The 10,608-nt window shown below is 30.0% G+C and overlaps 1 long non-coding RNA gene across 1 annotated transcript; it reads right to left on the bottom strand.

Annotated features, from left to right (window-relative positions):
- Positions 1–8,897: 8,897 nt before the first annotated feature.
- Positions 8,898–10,608, bottom strand: LOC149987494 (uncharacterized). Its single transcript, XR_016498374.1, has 2 exons — positions 10,397–10,608; positions 8,898–10,185 (listed from the first exon to the last, which is right to left on the bottom strand). It is a non-coding gene; the product is annotated as an uncharacterized LOC149987494 (long non-coding RNA).

The raw sequence follows: 10,608 nt of genomic DNA on the forward strand, positions 1-10,608 counted from the left end.
ATCCACAGATATTGTACTAAATTATCATTCTAGTATATAAATATTTTATGTTTTTGAGCAACATTGGTAAAATTGAATAGATTTCTTTCAAATCCAAGAATGTATAAAATTTTTATGAGTAAATAAACTTCACTTCTATTAAATAGTTCTATAAGTATTCAAATATCTTTCATACTTGTTTTGTAACAACAATATCTTATTGGAGTTTCAACGGGCAATATTACATCTAATAGCAAAGGATTGTAATAGAAAAATTAGTGAATTTGATGTATCATGTAGTTAGTAATATTGCTATGAAGAATCCAACCTTTTGAATGACATTTATATGTAAAGACATTTTAATTCAGGTGATTATAGAAGTTAGAAAATTTGATGAAAATTGATCATGTTTGTGAGAATTAATAAAATCATAATGCTCATCATGATTATTAGTATCATATAGTATAATATATTGCTTCATGCTGGGATATGAGTGTTCTTGATAAAAGTCTAAATATAAAGAATTTTATGACTCAATAAATATAGCTTCATGAAAAATAAGGTTGATTAAAATTTTCTTGAAATATATGTGGATATTCTTGCCACTAATGTATATTAGATTTTCTTTCAATCAATAAAGTAAAATGAATGTAAGCAATGTAATCTTTTTCTTTCTACTCTTTATTGTGTGATTTTTTTTATCCAAACCATCAATATATTATATGATAACTTTAGTGCAAAAGAGATTTTGAAGTTGTCATTTTGAAAGGTAAAATTCAAAACTATTGAAATGTTGAATGGCATTTAAGTCTTTTTTTATTAACATTTTGATTAGAATAAGAAAGAATAGAGAAAAAAATGACAAAAAATTCTATTGAAAGAGAACCTTAAAAAAATTAAGAAATTAAGAAATTTAAGAAAATGCATTGGAATTAAAAAAAATAAAATTTCAAACTAGTATTATTTAGTAATATAATTATGCAATTAAGAAGATGATCAACTATTACTTTATTATGCAATAATGCAATTAGCAAGACATTTATTTATGCACAAATTAAAAGACTAGGGACAATAATCTTTTGTTTCAATATGCAAAATACATTACTCAAAATGCATACATCAGGATGTAATACACAACTTTATTTTAAAAAATCATATTTATATCTTAAAAAAAAGTTATATTTTTAATTAGTAAATCAATAGTTATTAAAGAGTAGCCAAGAATTAATAGAAAAATCTTGCTAATTACTTCATAGTCTTGGAATTGATAGGTGCAAAATAGAAGGATTGAGATACATTTTTTTGGAGGATCCTTCAATCAAAGTGAGTTCTTATCCACATCCGACACAATATCCATTGCTATCCTTGTATATTTTTGTGTATTTTTTTTTATTATGATAGTTATTTTTATAAATAAATAAATAAATAAATAAATATATATATATATATATATATATATGTGTGTGTGTGTGTGTCAAAATACCAATACAATCAAAAATATTATTAAAAATATATAAGATAATAATGAATGCTTTGTCAAATGTAGATAGAAATATAATACAAATCCTTCCTATTGCACTAGTCAAGTTGGAGACTAGCTATAGATGGATCCACCAATTGATCACATGCTACCTTTTTACCTTACAAAAACAAAGCTAAGAATCTAACCCCCACCTCATTTGAATCCCATACAATTGATAATAAATAGAAAAACATAGATTGCCAAGGAAATTTTTAATCTAAGACAAATATCATCACAATGTGTTCAGTTTCTTAGAGTGTCTAGCATGTGTAATGTATGATGGACTGACTTTGATAACAAAGTGTTATGGACAAAACTCTAGAATCAATGTCGGTAAAATATATTTGTGAAAATGAGTCATTGCTATTGTTTTTACTATAACAAGAATATTAAGGAAAGTAACAATACTTTATTACAAGTAAAATCTTATATATCAATAAGAAGTTCTTATTTCTTACTAGTAACACATTAGTTACTAAACTCTCACTAAATAATAAATTTTTCATTGATATTACAATATGTCTTAATTCTCCCACTTTAATAGAGAAGTGAAGTATTAGCTTGAGTATAGAGTCAAAAAAATACACAATATCTTGAATTTATCAAGAGTTAGAACTTTTGTAAAAATATTAGCTATACTTTTATTAGTAGATATATAATTTATTTATAAAACTCTATTTTTAACTTACTCTCAAATCATGTGATATTTAATATCAATATATTTAGTATAAAAATAAAATTTAGAATTAACTGCCAATCTAATTATACTTTGTGAATCAAATTATAAAATGATCGATTTTTCTTAAGTATAGCCAAGATCTATTAACATTTATTAACACCAAATAATTTCTTTGGCTGCCATATAGCAAGCAATATATTCAAAATAGGTTATGCTATCAACTATATATTCTTATTTCTTTGATCTCTTATTAATTGATCTACCATTTAAAAATAAAACATAGCTACTTTATAATTTTTAATCATCTAAATCAGCTACATAGATAACATTAATAAATGCAATAAGAAAATCTGATAAATTTGTGCCACTATAAACAAGTTTAAAATCCAAAGTGACTTGAATATATCAAAATATTTGTTTTACAACATTACAATATGCTTGAATAAATGTTATTTTGAAATGTGAGATGTTACTTACAGATTAAATAATATTACGTTGAGTGCCTATAGAGGCAAATTGAAGACTACCAATAGCATTTATAAAAAGAAAATTTTCAATCAATTTGTTGTTAGCAAAATTAATACTTCAAAAAATAGAATTATAATCCACTAGAATAGTAATTGGAGTTGATTATGAAAATCCATTATTATATAAAATCCTTTTCAAGTAGGCTTTTTGATGCATGAATATAAGTTTTGCAGCTTGATTTTTTTTTATTTGTAAACCAACACATGTGTAAATGATATACTTTGGTTGAAAATTAAAAAATTTCAAAACCTAAAGTTTGCTTCATATAAGTCTCTTGATCAAGTTGGCAATGTAAGAAAGGTGCTTTTATATTAAATTGTCAAATATGCATATCATGACTTGTAGGTATAATAAAAACAAGTCTGATGGAATCATATTTAATAGTAGATGAATAGGTCTTTGTAAAATCAATTCTATATTTTTGTGAATATCTTTCTGCAACCAATCTTTCTTTGAATCAATCAATAGTGCCATCAGACTTTGTTTTAAGTGCATAAATCCATTTACAATTTATAGGTTTTCTTCCAAAAGACAAATCTATTAATTGCCAAGTATTATTATCAATTAAATATTGATACTCTTCATACATAGCACCTTTTTATTATGAAGAGTGTATTAAAAGAAGTACCTATTAATATGATTGAGGAACAAAAGATATAGATTGAGTCATAAATTGCATAGTTGTTGGAATAGAATTTGTCTCAAATAAAGATATAGATATATTTAGTAAAACAATTAATAATGTCATAGAATCATAAATTAATCATGATAAAGTAGTGGATGGCTTTGATAATTGATGCTACAAAGAAATTGAACTTAAAGTAATAATAGTTTCTATATTTTTGATATTTTCTTCAATAAATGCAATAGATAATATCATCACAAAATTTGTAGATGTTTATTGCCACTTATTTATAAAATATTCGTAATGATCAGGAGGACGACGAAATTATTATGCAAGATGAATTAGAGATGATGAAATTTGTGAGTTTAATTCAATAGGAACATTATGAAAATTTTGATTAGAAGGTAAAACAGCATGAACATTATCAAAATTCTGCTAAGAAAGATCAACAATAATAGGCAATACATTGTATTGAATAAAATTATGTCATAAATTTCTATTAATATTTAGATTGTTATGACAAATGAAGTCATTGCTATTGTGCATGCTATAATGAAGAGCTTGATTGTCATTACTCTTATTGATTATATAATCATGATTTTCAAGATGATTTTAATTATAATTAAAATAATTTTTATTGCTCATATTGATATCATACCTATGATTGATATGATGAGTATTTTCTTTGTTTAGATGAAAAATATCATTTTCTATAGAATTATTCACATTGCTTTCATATAATTGAGAACTATGAGAATCTAGATTTGTCGTAATAAAATTTTAAAGTATACTTGTAGATGGCATATTTAATTCTAGTAAAGAAGGTTTTGTAGATTCTTAAAAAACTTAAGAAGATTTCTAAAAAATACTTTAAATGAAGTTGTACTTTGAATAACATTCTCTTTAGATAATATTTCTTGTATATAATTGTGTTCATCAAAGATAATATCTTAACTAATCATTACTTGTTTGGATATTAAATTTTAGATTTGATAAGCTTTTGATTCATCTAAGTATCCAAGAAATAATCCAATATGACCTTTAGCATCAAGTTTTTTTTTTTTAAATTTTTTTTCAGATATGTAAGTATAAACTTTGCATCCAAAAGGTTGCATATGAAAAAGAGAAGGTTTCATTCCAATATAAGCCTCAAAAGAAGTAATATTTGGAAGAAGACAAGAACGTGTGGGATTTAAGGTGTAAACTATGTTGTCAATAGTCTTTGTTCAAAATACTGGATTAAGATGAGTATGATAAATCATACTTCTAATAGCCTCCATAATTGTATAATTGTCTCTCTCTGAAATCCCATTTTGCTCTGGAGTATATAAAACCATTAATTCATGTTTTATGCCTGTTGTATGTAAAAATTCATTAAAATGTTGATTACAAAATTCTCTTCTATTTTCCATTTGTAAAGTAAGAATTCTATAATCAGTGTCTCTGAATATGGTTTTGTAAACCTTTTGAAAACATATTATAGCCTTTGATTTTTGAAAAATACAAAAAATAAATTGATATCATATAGAATTATTTTGAAATAAATATAGTATAATGATTTTCTATGAGATGGCATACTTATGGAACCACATACATCACTATGAATAAGCATGTTAGGTAATGAAGCTCGAATATGGTTTAACTTTTTAGGAAATATGTTTTTGTGTGACTTGCCAAAAACACATCCAGAATATAATTTTGGATATTTAATAGATTTAAGTCAAATACTAGTTACTAAACCATTAATAGCTATCTTTCTAATCAATGTCATAATATAAGTAGCTAAGTTGAGGATGCCATGTTTGAATATTTTTTAATTCTTCTGAAGATGGAATATTACTGTAAAAAGCTGCATATAAGACAGTTGCTGGAGGAAGAAGAATTAAATAATTTAAAATATAAGATTCTTAACGCTTTCTTCCTATCATTACAATAGTATTATTTTGAATAAGCTCACATGTTGAATTCTTGAAAAGAATAAATATTTTATACTGTCTTATAATCTTTGTTAGACTAAAAAGGTTTTTTCCAAAATTTAGAATATAATTTTTTTTTTGTAGAAGATGGATTTCAATTGAATAAAGTAATTGAACTAAAATCTTGATATCACTTATTCCCATCACAAAACGTTTATGTCCAATAGTTGTTCCAATAGGCTATATTGCATTAGCTTATAGAGGTTTATAATTGATGAACCAATGAAGCTTGTCAGTTATATGTTTTGTTGTGTCACTATCAGCTATATGTCCTTTTGTAATTCCTCAAGATACTAGTGCAATATAAACTTGAATAATATCAAAATTGTAATTAAAACTATTTTGATCTGATTTATAATATTGCTCTTGACATAAATCATTTGAATGCTAATTTTTTGATTTTGAATAAGGAACTTTTGAAATCTGAGAAGTACTAGAATTTGAAGATTCTGCAAATGAAGCTTGTGTATTTTGTCGTGATTGTAATCTATATGGTTTAGGCATTGTTTCCTAAAACATTTGAGGACAATCTTGCCAGCAATGGCCAAGAATTCCACAATTATTATATTGGGATTTTCTTTTCATTTCATTGATATTTGAATTTTTGAACTCTATATTTTGATAAGACTGAGGCCAATAAGAATTTTGATTATTTTGTGTTATATCCAGTTGATAATAGTTTTGTGAGAAATCAAGTCAATAATTGCTCCTTGATAAATCCGGTCGATAATAAGACTGCCTTGATGAAGTCTGTGGCCATTGAGAAGAAGAACCTAGATGCCATAGCATAAGTCCTGGATATCGCATAGGTCCTGGTTCTAAAATATTTTGTGAATAATTTTGGAAAGGCTAGTTAGGATATGTACCTAAAATTAATCCACAAGGATTATAACTCCCATTAGTGGACTGCCCTTGATAACTTTTTGCATTGAAAGATTGTCCACATTCAGCATAAAATGCCCTTAACTCTGTAGTTGAATCATTCTCGGTTTGTAATAAAATCTTGTATTCTTTTGTTTGCAGATGCAATTTCAAATTGAATAAATTTTGGTCATCCTTTGCTGTGCTCTTCCAAGCTGAATAAAATCCGTCAAAATTAGCAGGGAGGTTCAAAGTTCAAATCATGCAGGAATTTGTAAATGTAGTGTCACCCAAATCCTTCAATTTGTTCATAATAAGTTCTAGTTGAGCTGTGAAACTAGAAATGGATTGACCATATTGAATTCTGGCATCAAAAAACTATCGCTTAAGTTCATTAACATTGACACTATTTTTAAATTCACGTCTGATCGAATGGTAAGAAACAGATAATGAGTAGAAAGTTGAAAAATGTATTGCGTGTAAAACAAGAAGTTCAAGAAAATCAAGCAAGAGTTCGAGAGAACAAGAATTTTGAGTGGAAAAATAAGCAATGTGAATTTTCTAAAAACTGCGACTGAAAAACTTGAAAAATATACTGGATACTAGAGTAACCGCTCAATCGTTCTTTAAAAAAAATCAATCACTCTGATATTATTTCTGAGGCAGTCAATTGCTCGAAAAAAAAAAAAAACAAAACAAAACAAAACAACTACATCGGTTGTAAACCGCTAAATTAATCAAGACCTAGCACTCTGATCTAGCTCTCTAAAAACAAATTTACAGAACGACGAAGCGTGGGCCCATAAGCTATTGTTTTCACAGAATACCACACCAAGAATATCAGGGAAATTAACAACACTTTATTACAGGTAAAATCTATGAGAAGTTCTTAATTCTTTCTTGTAAAACACTAGTTACTAAAGTTGCGAATTCACTGTGTGACCGCAATAGATCGAGCTGATACAAAAAAAAAAAAAAAAAAAAAAAAAAAAAAAAATCCCTCACTAAAGAGTGCGGAGTTGAATAAAACGAGCAACTTAGACGTGGAACTAGATTACCAGTTGTATCACCAGACCAGACCTTCTGTGGACTGCAAAGCTGGAACAATCAGCAAGATTTCACCCACTGCTGTAACAGCGAGTATGTGTTGCGGGGCAAGTTGCTCCAAAGATGTGGAACGCGGAGATGCGTTTGGGTTTCAAGTCACCATATTGTGTTGATTGATGTAAACTTTCACATGCCGATTTTGCATTGGATTTGAGCGGAGCTGTAGAAAGCTGCATTGCATATCATGTGTGTGGTCACGATATTCCGGAGTTGAGGATGGTCACGTCTGTGGACTAGTGTACTGCGTGGCTGAGTGATTCTGATGTATTCCAGATCTCGCCGGAGAAAGTACGAGCATGTACATGTTCGTGTTTTGAGAGAGGCATGGAGATGCCGAGTGTAAGGGGGGAAACTGTATGTATAGCCTGAAGAGTCGCATGGTCATGGAAAGCGGGGAATGTGAGGTAAGGCGGTACTTCGTTTGATTTCATGTCTTGAGGTGGGTTGTTTCAATCCAGATATGGAGAATACTTCTAGAAAAGAGAACGGTGGACTCGATGTGCATGGAATCACGTGAGGATCCCGACAATACCGGCACCGAGACTCTTGTGGCTTTCATGCGTATAATGGGCACGGTTCACAGGCGTCGGACCTGGTCGGTCAATAGACGGTTGTTGGGGACCCATGCAATTAGTGAAGGAAAGACGACATTCAAGCCTGTCTTTCGGTATCGAGGACCTACCACAAGCCGTGAGTATTGGGCTGCGTGCCATGACAAAGTGCCGTGGCGCGTCGGTGTAGAGAAGAAGCTGTGGATTCATTTCATGTTCGGAAGGAGGGTTGCCAGATCTTGTAAACATCGTCATTCTCGTCGCCATCCTCATCGTCGTTATCTCAGCAAAGCCTTGTGACATGCTTGTTTGGATCAGTTCCAAGTTGGGCATGTTATATCTTGTCTTGATTGTTAGCAATTATGGCTTTACTAGTGTTCGGGAGTTATAAAAGCAGTTGCAATGAGCTTAGCAACCTCTTTCCCATGTAAGCATATGAGAGTTTCTATAATTCTCAGGTATTATGCTCATTCTTTATATGGTATTATAATTTTTGTATTATTGTTATTATATTTTTTTATGGTACGGGAATCTTTGTCAACTCTTCAAAATGGTAGTATATGTAGAAAGTTCCACCTGTTATGGTATTTTTCACAGTTTTTTTGTTTAATTATTAATTTATTTTTTGTCACAGAAACGTATAGTCTTATTGTTATTTATTTTAAAAAATTACAATGATAATTTGATCATGGTTTCTAAAAAACAATGTTCTAGACATGCATTTCATATTCAAGAAAATATATAATAACTACAAGAGTTAGATACTTACTCTGTTGTCACGATTATTTCAACTCTTGTATTATTTGAAATAATAGTGACAACAGCCTTATTGATGTTTCTTCCAAATAAAAAACTCTTATGATTCTTATGTGTTATGCTTTTCATTTGTAATATATTATATTTGGTAATATAAAAGTATACTTTTTAATGATATTTTTTGAATAGACTATTATTGATTACTAGATAAATAGTTTAATTTTTTTCATATAATTTATTAGTATCAAATTAGTAACTTAAAAACTTAAAATTTAAATTAATTACTACAACTTTAATGTAAAATATTAAAAGCTGAATGACCCATCAACATTTTCCACATTTAATGTGGTCTTTTATTTCCTATCACTTACAATAACACGTGAAATATTAACTTCATATTTCAGGTATGTATGTATATTATATATCTATAATATACATACGGCAGCATTAAATCAGATACATTTATAAATATAGATATTATTACAAGCCCAATATCAATGTTCATGAACCTGTTAAATAAGTAGATTTTTTTAATATAATAAAATGTGTGTTATGATTATTGGGACATTGTTTTTTCCATATAAAATAATATTATTAAATAAATGGAAATGTTATGGTTTTTCCTTGATGCATTTGTTTAAACATACGAAGAAAATTACATTTTTAAAATAAAAGAAGATTCGTCAACCCATGTTTGATTATGATTACATACAATACAAAAATCCTTTTTCAATTACGTATGCACAGTGCTTAATCAATACCTGTATATGCTTGACTGTAAGAAATGTTTTTTCTTGACCAAAGTTGACCATGCTTTTGGATTCGGAGGTCCTGCTTTTAAGACATAATATTTTTTTTTCTCATTTTCTACTTCTTTTTATTTAATATATCTAACATATCTTGCCATATTCAACAAACTTTCCTCACAACGAATTGAATAATACACACACGTGTATTTGTATTCTACGGCTTGAAATTGTCGACAATCTTATCAATAAACTGTATCAATTGCACGATACAAATGATGATGAATGACCGCGCAACATTTTCGACAATTGCATGGAGCTCATTCAAAGTTAACAAGCAGTTGCCCAGGAAAGGAATCCACGTTGCCTTTTCAGCCAGAAAGTGCTCCATCCTCCAATGCTTTTATCCAGCGATTCTAGGGCAGTCAGCCCTTCGTCGTTTCATCGGATAAGCTTCGTAGGCCTCGTTGGGATTTCCGGGTCCAAAGTACCTATCTTCTACGGCTATCGCCAGGTGCAGATTACACGGCATGGCAACCAGATCCAACTTACCATACTTGTAGATCGAGGCAAACCAATGCTGTCAATCGCCGAAACTATCTGCTGGACTAATGAAGTTGCGATGTTTCACATTCGGCACACCTAGTCTGTTCAGGCCGTGACACATAGAGGAACGTGCCCTACAGGACTGCAATTATGCCTCAGAGCCCCAAGACTGTTCCAAAGAGCTGATCAGGTTTGTAACATTCGACAAAGCAAAGTCGATTGACTTTGACGCTGAGAACAAGGTGAAATCTCTAACTTGCTGAATTGAGTGCCTCCAGCAGTCAGGTAATCGGTATCGTGTGGACTCACCTGCAAGACCACCCTGACTTCGACGTTGTGAACTTACAGGTATTTGAGAAGGGCGTGCAATTCGACACACATGCATTCACGAAGATGAGTGGAACTCAATGTATCAGGCACTACCAGGTGTTATAACCGATTAACATTAATGATGATCTAAGAGTTCCTAGCTTCACCAAAACATTACTGCAGGTGTGGAGTCGAAGCATGCAGGGCTTACCCAGCTTCGTCAGATAGTTGAAACCCCGTGAGCCTCGCCGCCTAGACCAAAGCACCTCTTCCATACCCCGGTCCACAACTTCTCTGGCACGTTTTCTATACTCTTGTGCGAAGGGTCTGTTGTCACAGCATCCGAGATCCAGAGACCCCACATCGGAGCAGTATTAGAAGTAAGTGAATTAAGAGTTTTTGCTAGATAAATATCAATTATTA

This window comes from Physcomitrium patens, chromosome 18 (genome assembly GCF_059467195.1).
Source record: "Physcomitrium patens ecotype Gransden chromosome 18, ASM5946719v1, whole genome shotgun sequence".
In the NCBI taxonomy this organism is placed as follows: Eukaryota; Viridiplantae; Streptophyta; class Bryopsida; order Funariales; family Funariaceae; genus Physcomitrium; species Physcomitrium patens.